Consider the following 18,423-nt stretch of genomic DNA (forward strand, 5'->3'; position numbering starts at 1 on the left):
GTTCTCATGAAAGATGGACACGTCACTGGCGTTGTGTTTGCTGCACCGCATTTTCAAAATAGTACCCTGCGGATCTGAAACGACGCCGTCAAAGGTCCACCATGAGCAGAGTATGAGGCTTAAGAAGAGGGGGGCCTTTTGTTGCAGTAGCAGAAGCATGATGAGAGAGAGAGAGAGAGAGAGAGGACGATGGATGAAGAATAGTGAAGGGATGAGTCTGTTTATTATAGATAAATTAGGTAAGCTCTAGTCTTTTATCGCTCTGGGCCATGGTTTGAAATTTCGAAGTCCTCCACCATTAGTAGCCAAAACCTCATCACAAGGAAAAGCGGATTCAAAATTCTTTTAGAATTTTCAACTCTCTCATTTTTCCTCATAATCTCATTTGTACTATTAAATATAAAAAAATTGATTCAGATTTACTATTGTATAAAACTATTATTAAGATATTTTATGAGTTAAACTTTTTTATTATGCAGAGATTAAACTGTTTGAAGCAATTTTAATTGTAGCTTTTATGTTATGCCTCGTTTATTGTGTTCTTCAATTATGCATGTATGCCTAACTTCATGTATTTTTCTTCTTTCATATACTATAATTGAATATGTTATTTAAAAAAATAAATTTTAACTATTTAAATCTATTTAATTATTTTTATTGTATTATAATGATATTTTAATTTAATAGTGGAGATGAGATTGTGAGAAGGGAAAAAAGGGAAAAGAATTCTTAGAGCATCTCAATCCCTTGATTACCCAGTACCTGGCGTAAGGGAGAGTACTACGTCCAAGAACCAAATTAAAGGGGGTAGGTAGATACGAAAGGAGGACTAAAAATATACCCAACAAAGTGGACATCGTCACTCAAATGAAGATGACCCCGCAACTGCAACGTTGAAAAAGCAATCCTGCGTGTCTGCGTGACTCTTCAACAGTGGTCAAAAAGACAAATCTCTCGCAGCAACAAGACATGACTTGCATGCTTATTTACTTGCGTGTTTTTGATAATTTGACAAAGTATTAATATGATGTTCGGGCTATATAATCTGTTTTTATTTTGGTTTTGATATCTATAATTTTGAGCTATAGGTTTTGGCTTTGCAACGTTAGTTCTTAGAGCAAATGTACAAAAATATCCATGAACAATTGTCAAAAGTGCAGCTGGACCATAAACAAATCATGGGTCTAAAATCTAAATACACTTACAATCAATTCAAAATAGGTCTAAAATGCTAGCTTTGTTAACCCACCAAACGTCCGTCCATCTTAAATGGTGGGACCCTTTTTTTCTTTTGACCAGGTGTTATCCACTGTATTTTCGATCAAGCCCGTTTAAAATCTTGGGCATATTTTCGATAAAGTCCTTGTAACATTACCACAAAAAGACCTTTAACAGCAATTAAAAAACGCTTTTCATAGTGGCTTTTAAGAAATAGTGAATCTTGTTGACATTATAAACAAAGAATTTCACGACAGTTTATAACAACCATGAAAAACTAGTTTTTACGATGGTTTTATAAAGTAATCGCCATGAAAAAGTAACTGGGCAAAATGGTTTTATAACTTAACTGCTATAGAAAGTTTGATTTTAATGGTGGTTACTTTGTGTAACCATTGTTAAAAATCTCTTTCATGCTGTGAAAGGTTTTTTTTTTTTTTCAAATACAAATTTTGATTCAATTTTCTATGCAACCTTCCTAGAATGCCGATTACAGACCAATTCTAACAAGCATAACAAAAAAATACAAAACCATTTCAAGACATAAATTCAAACCTAACACAAACAAAACTAATGTTTTCAATTCTTATTCAATCAACTACACCTAATAATCAACAACTTAACTAATTAATATTTCAACTAAACATATATAATAAACAATGAACTAAAATGTGAATAACTTAACTAATTCATGTTTTCAAAGTTCTCAAGTAATGTTATTGACAAAGTATCTCTTATTGAGTTGATTTCTTCAGGGTCATATGACACACTATCTTGAAATGCTTGTAAACTAAAAATAACAAATTCATTAGTCAACTGGATAAAAAATTGTGAAAAGAATTGAAGAATTACAATATAACTTATATTTACCTTGTCTAACTTCTTAATAACCTTTGTATGCATTTTCTGATAACTTAATCAGAGCACATCTTCCATAGATAAAGGTCATCCCAAATGTAATAATATGCGTCACTCTTCAGTTTGTGTACCTGAACCTAGAAAAATAGGGAGGAATCAATCTAAGAGAGAGAGAGATAGCTAGATCAACATACCATGATTCATGCTTCTTAACCACACATAAAGAGGCATTAGGGAAACAATCACAAACAATTAGAACTAATCACTCCCCTTGCTTCTGTAGGCAGTCTACTCATAGAATTAACTTGCCACATGTTACCATGCTAGCCCTTGTTTTTTTTATCACATATAGATGTACAAGTTTCTTCCATTCTCCCTTGATATGGCACCATATAGGGATTGAGGTTTTCTCCACATTTAATGCAAAATGCCACCTCATAGGACACCTAATCATCTACATGTGAAATTCCATATATTTTATTAAAAAAAATCCATTCTTGCAACTATATCCTAAATAAATTGTATTATTCCATGTAGGTCCTCAATCTGTATAAATGGCACCATTCAAGTCAGAAAAATAGGAAAACAAAATTTGACCTCACCAAGCTTAAGGTCCACACAGTGTAATTTCACAGAACTGGTTGAATTTTTCTCAAATCCTATTAAATTCACTGTCTCAAAAAACTTATTTCCTTGCACCAATAGCTTTCTCTAAATGAGAAATGATTTCCCAAATTTTCTCAAATTTTATTTTGGTCTATAACTCTTCTAATTAAATTTTCTCCAAAATTGATCCTTTACCCATAAAAATTCCAGCTTTAAATAATTTAAAGCTAACCTCTACATTTCTAGAGGTTAAGTTATACTGGTTTGATTTTCTCTGTGGAAGTCCATCCGAAGAAACCAGAGATGTCATCGACACATTAGTTTATTTTTATATATTTATTACGTGTGAAGTTTATAAAAACATGCTCTAATATCATTTTCTTTTATACTGTTGATAGGGCTTTTCATAGTTTTAATGTTGTGGCGATTAAACAAAATAGACAACTACCAACATGGATTCTCCCAAAAGTATGTTGTTTTGAGCTAAATATATACTTTTAAACCTTTTTTAGATGAATTAAAGTTCATGTTTATAATCAATAATGTCTAATATTCAATTTTATATTTCATTTTGTCAACAAGGACATGTTGAATGTCGATATTATGTTATTCGCTATATGAATGACATTATTGAAACAGGGGTGACTAAGAAATTAGACGAGGTAAATATAAGTTACATTGCATGACATTCTTCAATTCATTTCACATTTTTTATTAAGTTCACTATGTTATTTTTTATTAACAGGTATTTCAAAATGTTACGCCATATCCCATGGATGACATCAACTTGATGAGGGACACTTTGTCAACAATATTGTTATAGAATGCTGAAACTTTCAAATAATTAGGTCATTCCTCAAAAAATTCATTTTTAGATATTTTCTCTTGGTTTCCTCCTATACATGTTCATTATTTTTATTGTACAGACAGAAGTTGTTACTTTTATTTCAAGATACTGGTCTTTTTAGTTCCTATACATGTTTTTTGGTCTTAGGTTCCCCTGAGTTCTCTTGGTTCTCTATTTTTGCTTTGTGCCTATGTTAAAAGAAATTTCAATGCTTGATGTATATATTAATTAGCTAGTTAATTAATTGTTCATATGGTCTTGTTCTATGTATTCTGTACTGCCTATATTTATTTGGAACTGTAAACTGCAGGGTGGTAAACAAGAAAATCACGCAAAATGTTTTTTTTTAAAAAAATTAAATTTTAATGGTAGTTATTTAAATAACTACTGTTAAAACTCTTTTCCACGGCAGTTATGTAAAAAACCGCCGTGGAAAATGACACTATAACAGCGGTTATTAATTAAATCATCATTGAAAGTTAACTTTCCACGGCGGTTTTGTTAATAACCGCTGTGGAAATCAAACTTCCCACGGCGGTCTTTTACATAACAGCCATGGAAAATCAATTTTTCACGGCAGTTCTCAACCACAGTGTTTTGTAAACCTTTCAACGTCGACTATATCAACTTTGCCTCCAAAACTACCATGAAAACCACTAATAACCACCGTTAAAAGTCTTTTTTCTTGCAGTGCTAGCAATACCTAGCTCCAGAGGGTGTCATCTGCATTTGGATTCTCCTCGATTACCTCATTATGCAACAACCTCACATAAAAGAGGTAATCCATATAGATGGTGGCGTACTGGTTCTGTGTCTGATCAATATGTCTTCTCAATTCCAGGAATTCTAGAAAAATATCACATACCCTCTGGATTCTTTCTTCACCAATAAGGGTCTCTTCATAATTGGCAGGTCTTTAGCCTTGATCTGATCAGGTCTTACCACACTAATAAGCACTTCCCTGATTGTGCTAGGGCCTGCTTCATCTAGATTTGGTCTAGGTCTCATGACACTTTGAGCATCATTGTTGAGCTATATGATCTGGTTGGAATTTACCTCTGAGTGTATGTCCTCTATCTCACTTAATAGCTGGTTGTACCCTAATGGTGGAGTAGGGTTGTTAGGGTCTTCAACTAGTGAATGGTACCAGTCTAGGTATGGTTCCCCCCATATTTTCTGATTCACTATGCCCCTAGATTTGCTTCACAACAGGCCATTCTTTCTTTCTGCACTTATATCAACTCCATAATACACAGCCTAATACAATCAATTCACAAATAATAACTAACAATTAATCATGCATTAATCAATACAGTGGAACTATACAAAGCCAGAACCTTTGCTATGATACCAAAAAGTGTTACACCTCCTTTTATCTCACATTATATCATAAATAGAGCCATTTGGAACCATTATTTAAACCTTAAAGGTAAGAAAATTCCAAATTTAAAAATTTAGACCTAAGTTGCTATTCATCCAACACTGAATTTTTAGCAAACTTTGAAAACTCATAACTAGTTGTAGAAAAATCAAAATGAGATGGTTCTAAGCTCTATTTGAACCTTGCAATACTTTCTTTTAGGGAAAAATACTCATTGTTACATATCATCACAAAACAGAGTCAGAAAATTCACAAAGTTGCACTGTTCATTTGGTAATTTTTTAATTTTCTGATATTTTAGCCTAACTTTGGAAGGCCATAACTCTTAACAAAAAATTCCAAATTTGATGATCTCCCACTTGATTTAAAGCTAAAAATGAGATCTATAAGTTTGCAAAATCTTAGGTCCCAATTCATTCATTTGCTCATTATTTTCTGTATCACAAGATCGTCCAATTTTAAACCCTTTTTATCCCCTATTCATAATTTCTTGAATTTCTTTCCTCTTTTTCATGCCACACCAACCAGCCATACCAAAACCAACATTCATAACAATATTACCATATTATAAATGCATGGTTATAGATTCACATTTTCCAAGGCTCTTTATAAAATTATATTAAAATTCTTCAAATACAATATAATGACGTTACATTGTCACAAAATTCATAAGGCCTCCTTAACTCAAAACTATCTCCTTGCCCTTGTCCTTGTTTGGTATCAGTAAACAAACTGCTGGGTTTAAGTAAATAATAACTTAAAGTGAAATGGTCATTACATTAAACTAAGTTGTTATATCTGCAAATCCAAGTTGTTATAGACACATAGCTCAGTTGCTATTTCTATAGACTCAAGTTTCTATTCACAAAAAATTGAATTGTTTTCTATTCAAACCCAAGTTGTTATTTACATACCCCCAAGTTATTATTTTTATTTGGGTTAAGGTGTAAATTTATCTTAGAAGTTTTCACTCAAGAGCACTAAGCACTCGAAAGTATTTTGGGTCCAAATTTATCTCAAAAGTTTAAAATCATAACAATATTGCCCCATCATTGAAAAACTAGTGTTGACTGTCAATAGTTAACAACCAATTTAGGAAACAAATGGTTTGGGGTTGTATCCTATTAAGACCTCCCCATCTAAAAATTGACCATTGGTCGCTAGAGGTCTAGCCGCTTGTAGCTTAAGTTTTTGTTTTTAATAATTTTTAATGGAGGTATATTAGTAATTGGGTATGAAAACTTATTGACACATAAGTGACTTGCGAGTTATTTGTAGATTTCATGATACTTTTGTGTGTTTAGATTTAGATTCCTTCTTTGGCACTTTAACGTAATTTTTTTTTTTAATCTTTTTGGTTTTACCAATGGATCCTAATAATACTTTTCAAGTTGAAAAATTGCATGTCATTGTTTTACTGAACTTAATTTCTTAACCCATCTTATCATGATTTTACTTCTGGATTAGGTATCAAAATAAATCAGGTGGATACCCTAACGTCAAGAGGTTGTGATCGAATGAAGATCTCATCACGTGCTATTGAAGCATACTTGATTCAGGTATTTGATTTGAATATGATTACTTTTCTGTTGCTGAGAATTAAAAATGCACTTTTATGCATATTGTCCTCCCCCCCCCCCCCCGGGAAAACCAAAAAAAAAAAAAATTTAAACAACTCTATACCTTGTCAACAAGAGTGAAAATGTATTGGGTGGAAATATATCACATTTTGCTTCTTGCAGATGCTTAAAACCGGATTCTTTCATGCTGATCCTCATCCTGGAAATCTTGCTGTTGATGTGGATGAAGCACTTATTTATTATGACTTTGGCATGATGGGGGATATCAGGTCATTCACCCGAGAGAGGCTGCTTGAACTTTTTTATTCTGTCTATGAGAAGGATGCTAAGAAGGTCTAGCTTTCTGCTGTCTGTCAGGGTTCACTTCAAATTTTATATATTATCTCATTCTAACTGTCGACTGTCAAATGATAGATACTTCGATATCCTATTCAGGATAAATTTTCTTCCTCCGTCTGCTTCTAGTATCTTATGAAATGATTCTTTGGCTGGTCCAAAACTGAAGAGAGCTTGATAATTAAGAAATGGAAATGTTTAAACATTTTTCACGACTGCTATGGGTCGATTTATTTGTATTAGAACATTTTATATCTTTGTGAACTTTTGTTGATTCCTTTTATAGAATGTGGGGGAATAAATATCTAGTAACAGACCACTTATCACCTATGGTAGAAGGAGGTCATTTGTAAAGCAGTAATATAGCAGACTTTATTTCTTGGCAGAATATATAGTTTGTTTATTAGTGGTCAGTTTAGATGTCACCTAAGTTTAGGGGTAGTAGGTAGGGGTGTTCATGGGACGGGACGGGACCGGGACAGGCCCGTCTCAGTCCCGTCCCGTCGGTACCAGGACGAAACCGGGACAGGACCGGGACGTCCCGCTTCCCCTTTTTTTTAAAGGGCTAAGGTGTGTCCAGCACCCTAAACTATTTACCCATGTGCATCCAGTGGCCTAAAGTAATTTTGGGTGCATCCAGTATCCTAAACTAATTAAAATGGTGTGTCCATATCCCAGGCTAACAGAAATGTTATGTTTAACTGTTACTTTCCTGACTCTGCTTAAAGTTGACCCCAGATATTCTACATGGTAGACACATGGGCACCCGATGTGTATTATTCTTACTCAAAATTGAATTTATTTCCTTCCTCTTCTTCTAAATAAATTGACTTTTGAGTAAGAATAATACACATCGGGTGCCCATGTGTCTACCATGCAGAATATCTGGGGTCAACTTTAAGCAGAGTCAGGAAAGTAACAGTTAAACATAACATTTCTGTTAGCCTGGGATATGGACACACCATTTTAATTAGTTTAGGACACTGGATGCACTCAAAATTACTTTAGGCCACTAGACGCACCTGGGTAAATAGTTCGGGGTGCTGGGCGCACCTTAACCCTTTTTTTTAAAAAAAAAGATACCATAATTTTTTATATGAATTTTTTTATGTTATAATACTTATTTTTTATTGGGCTTTTAAAGATAAAAACATTAGAAAAAATATTATGTAGAAAGTTTAATTATATAGCATAAAAAAGGTGTAAAAATAATAGTGTAAAAAAAATACCGTAAAAAAAAACACTATATAATGACTTTATAAATTATTTTATTGACGAAGGAGATTTTGTTAAGATACTACTACAACTTAAGAGCTACAAATCACCATAAAAATAAGAGTTATTATTAATAAGTAAATTGAATAATCTAATAATAATTATTAATAAATAATTTTTAAAAGAAAAAAAATTCCGGGATGGGACGGGACGGGACGACCCCGTCCTGCGTCCCATCCCGTCCCGTCCCGTTTTTGTCCCGTCCCGAACTCACTGGGACCGGGACGGAACGACCAGGACAGGACAAATTGAACACTCCTAGTAGTAGGTGTTAGTTATTAGTCAAGTATCTCATTTTAGGTATTTTTATTATTTAAATTAAACATGTTGAGGTCTGCTATGCCACTTTCAGAGTCAGTTTGCTAGTGGTCCAGATACTTTAGGGAGTTTGGCGAATTCTCTTGCTTATAAACAATCGCATGTCAATTTGTAAAAGGTATCTTGAGTCATAATCAGAATTTCATTGTTTTCTTAGAGATTCTCCTTGGCTATTAGCTTTCTTTGAGTGAGATTCTTGCTCAAACTATTCCCAGAAGATCTAACTCATGCATCTAGTAAAGATGAAAGTAAAGATTTTTATCGCAAAAATGTTAGAACTAACATGCAGCAATGGTGCAGCTTATGCAATGCCTTGTTGATCTTGGTGCCCTTCAACCCAGTGGAGACTTATCATCAGTAAGTAAATAAACTTCTTCGACTCGATAAGATTTCTATTTCAGTGCTTTTATTCATAATCGGTGTCCAAGAGCTATAAATGCCTTTATGTGTCTTCTATCTAAGGAGATCTATACAGTTTATCTTGGTTCAGTGCTTTTACTTGTAATACACATCTTACAGTTACGAATGCCTACTGTGATTTCCAAGTAAGGAGATCTGTACAGTTTTTCTTGGACAATTTGCTAAGCCGGACACCGGATCAGCAGCAAACTTTGGCTGCAATTGGAGAAGTATGTGCATAATTACTGATAATGGATCAATGAATTTTTGGTTGCTTTTAACATTACTCTGGGTGTTCTTTTCCCTTTGTTGACAACAATCATCTTAAGATTGATAATTACTGGTACGGTTGAGCATAATTGTTGGAAATATTAGAATAAATTTATTTGTATTTGTTGTTGGTTGTACTTCGTTTCTGTAAGCCCATCAGTGGCCCATTCTTGTGAGCCGTTTAGTTAGGATCATAGAGCTGCGCATTGTATATAAATATTGGGTCTGTTGTTGGCCCATCTATGCGAATTCCTTCTCAGTTGTGATTCAATAAAATAATTCTCTTCCAGTCCGCAGTCGTGTGTTTTAGGGATTCTTGGAGCAGGTCGGTGTTCAACATGGCATCAGAGCCACGGAGCACGATCGTTTAGGGCTACGAAGGGACCCTGCCGATTCAGGCCCAACACACTGACACACCGCACCGAAACCCTACCCGACCGATCCGATGGGAGATGAGAAAGGCACAGTCGAAGGTATCCCTTTCTCACATCCATTGTTCTTGCATCCGTCCGACACGCAGGGGACGGCGATCATACCCCATATTCTCACCGGGACTGAAAATTATACTGTTTGGTCCCGAGCGATGACGATCGCACTGCTCGGCAAACATAAATTGTGCTTCATCGATGGCACTTGCAAGAAAGCCGACCAAGAAGAGCGTCTCAGACCGCAGTGGGAACGGTGTAACGCGGTTGTTCTCTCCTGGTTGCTTAATTCCATCTCGAAGGAGTTAGCCAGCGGAATCATATACTTCCAAGACTCGCACGCTGTTTGGATCGAACTGAAGGAACGTTTTGACAAAAAGAGTGGATCTCGCGTCTTCGCTCTTCACAGGGAAATTAGCTCCCTTCGGCAAGGCACGAACCCGGTTACCATATAATTTTCGAACCTGAAAGAGCTTTGGGAAGAATAGGCGGCACTCGTGGCAATTCCTTCCTGTTCGTGTGCAACAGCGAAGGCATATTCGGACGCCATACAAGAACAAAAGCTGTTGCAGTTCTTGATGGGTCTCAACGAGACTTTCAATCAGGCACGAAGCCAGATCTTACTGATGTCTCCTCTCCCGTCAGTAAACGAGGCATATGTAATGATAGTCCAGGACAAAACTCAGCGTTCTATCTCATATGCAGATAGACACATCCCCACTGAAGGATTGGCAATGGCCGCAAGAGGAAGGGGACGTGGTCGAGGAAGAGGCAGAGGCGACACTACACTCGAATGCTCTCACTGCCATAAGAAGGGGCACGTTCGGGAGAATTGTTTCCAGATTGTCGGGTATCCAGCCAATTTCAGAGGAAACAAAGGGAGACAGCAGAGGGAATTTCAGCAAGGGGGAGCTGATTCAGTCAAAGACCCTGACCCTCAAGGCCACGCCGTCACAACAGTAGCTCCGACCTTCACTAAGGAGCAATATGAAAGAATCTTGGAGATGTTGAAGAAAGATGTGGAGCCTACGGTACACGCTTTAACGGGTACAGGTTTGATCAATCCTATACCAAACTTTAAAACTTACACACACTGGATTTTAGATTCTGGGGCAACCACTCACATGGCTAGTAAATTAGACTTGTTTGATGATTATAAGCAGTATAATGGACCGATTAAGACAATTAAAATACCGAATGGAGATAGATTACCTATCACTCATGTTGGTTCTGTCACTATTGCTGAAAATGTTATTATGCATGATGTTCTGTATGCACCACGTCTTGAATTTAACCTGATATCCATATCTAGATTTACAAAGGAACACATTTGCATGGCAGCCTTCTTTCCTGATCTCTGTGTACTGCAGGGCCTTCAGGATGGGAGGATGAAGATGATTGATAAAGAGTATAAAGGGCTTTATGTGCTAAAAGTGACAGATACCCCTGTTTTGGCAAATACTGTTCAGAATCAGAGACCCTTTAGAAAGGATTGTGATATCGAATTATGGCATAAAAGACTAGGACATGCCCCCATATCTGTGATAAGACACATTGATCAAATTTGTACTGAAAACTCTGTTTTGAATAAAACTTCTAATTCCTGTGATATTTGCATTCAGTCCAAGCAACCTAAGTTCCCTTTCAATTCTAGTGTTATTAAATCTCAGAAAAGCTTTGATTTGATTCATGCGGATGTTTGGGAACCCTATAGGAACCCCACGCATCAAGGCTTTCAGTTTTTCTTGACTTTAGTAGATGACTTTTCTAGGGGAACTTGGATTTTCTTGATGAGACATAAGAATGAGACTGAAATTCACATTAAAAACTTCATTGCTTATGTTTCAACACAGTTCTCTGTGAATGTAAAAAGGATTAGAAGTGATAATGGAACTGAGTTTACTAACAATCAATTGAAAGTTTATTTTCAACAGAGAGGCATAATTCATCAGACATCTTGTCCCTATACACCAGAGCAAAATGGGGTAGTAGAAAGAAAACATAGGACCATTATGCAGATCACTAGAAGTCTTATCTTACAGTCAGGAATACCCATTAAGTATTGGGGGGAATGTGTTAAAATGGCGACATATTTGGTGAATAGGATTCCTTCAAAGGTTATAGACTACCAAACACCTTACGAAAGGATTTATGGAGTCAAACCAGACCTAAGTAATTTGAGGATTTTTGGGTCACTTGCTTATGCCACTGATTTAAAGGTCAGTGATAAACTACAGTCTAGATCAATCCCTAGTGTTTTCTTAGGATATCCAGATAATCAGAAAGGATATTTACTCCTAGATCTAAAGCAAAATACCATATTTGTCAGCAGACATGTACACTTTGTAGAAGATAAATTTCCCTTCAGGGACGTTAGAAACAACTTTCAAGATACGTTAAGAGATGGTGTGAGATCAATGTTTTGGTTTGAATCAGAAAATTCTGGAAATCAAAATTCTGGAACCATTGCAGAACCAGAATCAGCTAATAATAATGATGAAGATCCTATGTATAACAGGACAAACAATGGAGGAGATGATGAATGTGATAACCGTAGAAATCAAACCAGTGTTGAGAGTCAAAGACCTGTTCGTACTAGAAGACCCCCTATCTGGGCAAATGACTATGTATGTTCCTTGTTGCAATTTGATTCTGATTATCCTTTAAAGCCTAATTGTAAATATCCTATTGATGATTATCTTTCCTATGCACACATGTCAGCTGATCATATGTGTTTTCTAACTTCTATTGACTCTAATTGTGAACCATCTTGTTATGAAGAGGTTGTTCAAAGTGAAAACTGGGTTAAAGCCATGGAAACTGAAATGAAAGCGTTAGAAAGTAACAAAACCTGGACCATAGTATCTTTGCCTAAGGGTAAGAAGGCTATTGGTTGCAAATGGGTTTATAAAATTAAATATAATGCAGATGGTAGTATAGAAAAGTATAAGGCTAGATTAGTAGCCAAGGGCTTTAATCAAAAGGAGGGTATTGATTACCATGAGACTTTTTCTCCTATTGTGAAAATGTTTACAGTTAGAGTAGTATTAAAATTGGCTGCTGTTAACAAATGGAATCTTTATCAAATGGATGTTTATAATGCATTTTTACAAGGTGACTTAGATGAGGAAGTTTATATGAAAATACCTCAAGGTTTTGAGAGACAGGGGGAGCAAATGGTTTGCAAATTGAATAAATCCCTTTATGGTTTGAAGCAGGCTTCAAGACAATGGAATCAAAAATTGTCTGAAGCACTGCAGAGAGGAGGATTTACACAAAGCAAGGCTGATTATTCTCTTTTTATTAAACATTTTGAGCAAGGGGTTGTTTTTATTTTGGTATATGTTGATGATTTACTGATTACAGGGAGCACTAAGTCTGGAATTGCTGAAACTAAAGAATTCTTGCGTAATCATTTTAAAATTAAGGACCTAGGACTAATGAAATATTTTCTTGGGATTGAAGTAGCTAAGGCTAAGAAAGGAATTGTTTTGTCACAAAGAAAATACGTTCTGGATCTATTGTTTGAAACTGGCATGACAGGTTGCAAGCCAATAGGAGTTCCAATGGCTCAAAATCTGAAGTTATTTGCTTATGATGAGAAGAGGAACCGTGTAGAAGACCTATTGAGAGAACTAGCAAAGTACAGAAGGTTGATAGGTAAGTTGATATATTTGACAATGACCCGGCCTGATATTTCTTATTTTGTGCAGACCTTGAGCCAGTTCATGCAGATGCCAACCAAAGCTCATATGGCAGCAGCTAGAAATGTCCTGCGGTATTTGAAAGCCACACCTGGATTGGGAATCTTCATTAGCTCAGAAGGGAAACCAATTTTGGAATGCTATTGCGATTCAGACTGGGCGTCTTGTGCTATGACAAGGAGATCTGTATCTGGATATTTGTTAAAGCTGGGAGGATCTCTTGTGATGTGGAAAACTAAGAAGCAACATACTGTCTCAAAGTCATCCGCAGAGGCAGAATATAGAGCCTTAAGCATGGCAACTTCTGAGGTGGTATGGGCTGTTAGTTTATTGAAAGATTTGGGAATAGATCACAGGCAACCTATGAAGGTTTATTGTGACAGCAAGGCTGCAATTCATATTGCAGCCAACCCAGTCTTTCATGAACGCACAAAACACATAGAAATAGATTGTCATTTCATTAGGGAGAAATGGGAGACTAAGCTGATTGATCTGGAGCATGTTAGGAGCCACAGCCAGGAAGCAGATCTGCTGACAAAACCAGTTGCGGGAAATGTACAGAAAAGCCTGTTGAGCAAGTTAGGAGCTATAGATATTTTCAAGCCCCTAACTTGAGGGGGAGTGTTGGAAATATTAGAATAAATTTATTTGTATTTGTTGTTGGTTGTACTTCGTTTCTGTAAGCCCATCAGTGGCCCATTCTTGTGAGCCGTTTAGTTAGGATCATAGAGCTGCGCATTGTATATAAATATTGGGTCTGTTGTTGGCCCATCTATGCGAATTCCTTCTCAGTTGTGATTCAATAAAATAATTCTCTTCCAGTCCGTAGTCGTGTGTTTTAGGGATTCTTGGAGCAGGTCGGTGTTCAACAATAATAATTTTGAAAGCTATGCAAATGGCCTCTCCTTCAACTTTGGGCCATTCGTGACTTGCTATAATGGAGATAACTATACATGACGTACCCGGTAAATCGGTATTTCTGTTTTTGGAAAATACATGATATAATACTTCAAGATACATACGTTTGTGTTAGTAAAAAGAAAAATTATTAAACACACCAAAAATATAACTGCAATTCAAAAAATTCCTCTAAGAGCATAGATAGTATTGAGTGCGATACAAAACACAACCATACTTTTACTATTATAGTTCCTGCTCACAAGAATAGCATCAATCTTTTCTATTCCCTGGCTGTCATTGGTAAAGAGGACAGCTTCTGTGTTTCACTTATCGAAACATAAGTTTTCCATTATGGGGTGATAATTATGGGGCTTATTTTCCTATTTTAAATTTGATGAGGGAGTTTGCTCAAAATTTAAAGGGTTATTGCATTTTCCCTCATGATCTAGACCTGGCAGTTTGTAAACTGGGGCTTTTTGTGGTAGGATTTAATTGCTATAGCTCAAGATCAACCTTTCCGATTTCCATCCACTTTCACCTTTGTTATCAGGGCCTTCTCAACTCTTGAAGGTGTGCCTCTTTCTTTGGGCTTCAGAAAATTTTATTCAGTCAGTAGTCCAATAGCAGAAAGAGGAATTAGTGAATATGATTTGATGTCTGCCCTTTCTTTTTAACCCATTTCTTCTGCCTGCTGCTTGTTCCTTTTTACTAGGCATAGGTTACAGACTCAATCCAGATTTTTCCTTCGTGAAGATTGCTGCACCTTATGCTCAGGTGCGTATTTTCTTTGACGAAGTAGTTTTTCATAATGTGATAACTTTTCTAACTCTAAGTGGGTTTCCATGCATCCCGTGGAGTCCAGGTAATAAGCGACAATGATCATGAGTTACACGTAGCACTGTCTACTTTAATTTGATATTAATTTTGGACAGGAACTTCTAGATGTACGGCAAAAGCAGCAGACAGGGCCACGACTAGTGGAGCAAATAAGGAAACAGGCAGATGACGTATGAAACAGTATCTGGAACTCCTTTTTTTTTTTTTTTTTTTTCCCGTCCAGATGATATTCCTTGACACAAGGAAATTTTTGAAAACACGATTATTCAATGATGCTATAATCAATCAACTTGTACCATTTGTTCCTTTGTTAGGCAAGATCCTCGACTATGTCAATGCCATACAGAGTACAGGGAATAGATGAGTTTGTGAAGCAGCTTGAGGATAGGGATCTGAACTCCTGGTCCGGGTGCTTGAGGTAACTTTTTGTTTTAAAAAAATATATATCCGTACAGGACTGTCTACAGAACAATGAACTAAGGAGGTCAAATATAATCACAAAAACAAAGTTAGCACTACATAATTTATTCTGATGTGCCTATACACAAGAGTGAAGTTATGAAAAAAGTTGTTAAATAAAAAGCATTCCTCTGACCTCAAAAGGCGTGGAATGTAACATTTTCCCCCTTGACAGAAATAATATATGAACATGCCATTATTTTGCGTACAAATTCTCATCTCAAACTTGTGACCCAGTTTCTTAGTCTGAGAGAGCTGCTCAAAAAGCAACAGTGCTGCAAATGGCAACTACGTATACAGTACTGGGAGGAACCTTGCTAAATTTTGGCGTCACCTTGACCACCCAAGGCAATATCGCCATTGCAAATGGATCCTTTGTTGGTGCAGCTAACTATATATTATAACGCTTCCATCAAGATGTTCATCCTCTCTCTGTACCTTTTTTTTCTTGGGGGAAAAAATTGACAATTATTATATAAGATGGGGACAAATGACGGGCCGTCCATAGTAATATTGAGGTACATCTTTTTAATTGGGACCCACAATTTATGCAGCTCTGTTATCCTGGACATCTGGCCGGTGCTGTGCAGAGCCTAGACAACAGAGATCCAACAGCGAGCATTGGTTTAAATGATCTGGGTGGTCACATTTGCAGCTTCCATGGCCACTCAATGAGGCAATTTCTTGTCATGGGATTTCTATCGTGTAGGTTCTGCACAGCACCCTTGTGTTGCAGGGGGTCTGAAATTATGAATGCCAATTTTATGTGGTTGTCACACGATTTATGGCTGTCTCTTAAGTTAATATCTGAAGAAATTGAGATTATCCATAACCTTATGTTCTTGTTTGAGTCTTCAGTTCTTCCCTTTCATGTGGCTGATTAGCACTACCTGGTCATGCAGGTTTTTTTATGACGCTGTTCTTCAAGTCTATGCAAAGGGTAAAGAAGCTTGATAAATTTGAGAAAATGACATGACATATACCATACAAATTCGATTCTTTCAAGGTTGTGTGTGTGGTTTTCTACTCTTACATTTCCTTTTACTGTACAACATTCTAATTTTTTTCCTTGAAAATATCCAAGTATACGAGTTTCACAGTAGCCAAGATAGAGACGATGATGATACTGCAAAGACATATACAGTAATATAGTCAGTTCAAGGCAAATGAAATGCCATAGCTTCTTTGTTTCCACACTTCATCCCTACTTAAGAGGGATTTGTGCATTATAGACAAAAAAAGCTGTGCTGCACTTTTGAAATTGTTGTCTGGTAGGTCAGTGGGATGATTTATGTTAAGGTACAAATCGCTCTCTGTTATCATATCCAGATACAACTCGTTGTCATTACAAGGTCAGTAATCCAGAATGTGAAATGTGGCAGTTGAAGTAAATGATTTTTCAGATGACCAGATTGTCCCTCTAAATAGAAGTCAAAATGCCCAAAAGGAGTTATTGGCCGTCTAATATTTACGAGTGCGGAAGATGCTTAAAATTTGTTCAAGACAGGCGTCCAACTCTGCTCTTCACCAAAAATAGATATGACAATAATTTCAGTGTTTTCACTGAGATTTGACCAGCTCTCTCTCGGCAATTCAAGAGAATTCTGAAAAAAAAAAGAAAAAGAGTTAGGAAAGATCTAAAAAAAACCCTTAAAATTTCAAAAACCTAAATTAGGAATGACAAAAAATGACAACAAAAATGTGTTATCATTTTTTTTTCAAATTGGTCAATTTTTATTAAAGTGTAGTGAATAGGACTAATTTAGAATTTTAAAATTTGAAAGGTTTTTTTTTTTTTTTTGTTGAGATTCTTGTAAAAATCATAAGTGTGAATGAATTGGGATGCTTCAATTTCACTTTTTTAGTTTCACTGAGTAAGGGTTTGATAATTTAGAAATGTACCCCATTGGTGTTTTTTTTTGTTTTATGGCATACAAAAAACTAAATTATGTGGACAAGAGTTAGTTAAAGTGGTTAAAACAACAATAATATATAAAGATTACAACTGGTTTTTAAAAATACTCTTATTTATAGAGAGTGAGTGAGTGAGAAAATGGGTAAATAAGATAATTCATGCAGTTGAGACTAAATAATAATTAATGAAAACATAAAAAATAATATTTAAAATTCAAATAAAGCTATTATGTCTTTTAAAAGTAATAAAATATATCGGCTTAATTTTTTTTTTTTTATGTATAGAATTCACATTAGAGTTTGAGTACCCGTTGAAAAACATCACACTGAAGGAGGATTTATTTAACATACTAGTCAAGTTGCATTCATCATTTGTGAGCACTAACACGAGAATGACCTTACATTAGAGAAGACAAGACCATAATATTTCGAGATATTACAGATTATGAACTATTAGAATTACGACAACCTTTGGATGTTTTGCATAAAGTAAAATCAAGAGAACGTGAATCTTGACAATAGGAATGTTGTAATAATATATAGTACAAAATTATATTATATTTTTGACATGTAGGAAAAAATATCTTCCCGTTTTTCATTATACCTCTAACGGATCAATGTTTGATTATTTCATATGATTTTAAATTTAAATTGATATATATTGTTATATGCTTATCTCTGTGATAGTTTGAAAAGAGATAACTAGTTATATTTTGAGCTTTATTCTTAGTGAAGATGCTGGAACTCGTAACTGGAGGATTATTATAGTAAATTTGTAATTTCGTGGGTTGTCAGCATTATTGTGGATAATATAAAAACCTACAAGGATATGAAGCTCTCTTGTAATTTTAAGTCATAAAACGTGAGGAACATAATTCATTTGCTGATATAAAAAGATGCATCGGGGAGTAATGAATGCAGTCACTTTCCAGGGAGATGATTTCGCCAAACGGGGGGGGGGGAATATATACTCATTTGCTAATATAAAACAGCAATGATGAATCTAGTCGCATTTTAGAGAGGTGTTGATGTATTTGTCAAATTGAATATGTTGGTATAGCTTGATATTTTGTATTTTAATATTTTAAAAGTTAAT

General features: G+C 35.5%; 1 pseudogene; it reads left to right on the forward strand.

Annotated features, from left to right (window-relative positions):
• Positions 1–13: 13 nt before the first annotated feature.
• Positions 14–16,425, forward strand: LOC114748551 (protein ACTIVITY OF BC1 COMPLEX KINASE 7, chloroplastic-like; annotated as a pseudogene).
• The last annotated feature ends 1,998 nt before the right edge of the window (positions 16,426–18,423 follow it).

This window comes from Neltuma alba, unplaced genomic scaffold (genome assembly GCF_004799145.2).
Source record: "Neltuma alba isolate B1F8T4 unplaced genomic scaffold, ASM479914v2 tig00005730_pilon, whole genome shotgun sequence".
In the NCBI taxonomy this organism is placed as follows: Eukaryota; Viridiplantae; Streptophyta; class Magnoliopsida; order Fabales; family Fabaceae; genus Neltuma; species Neltuma alba.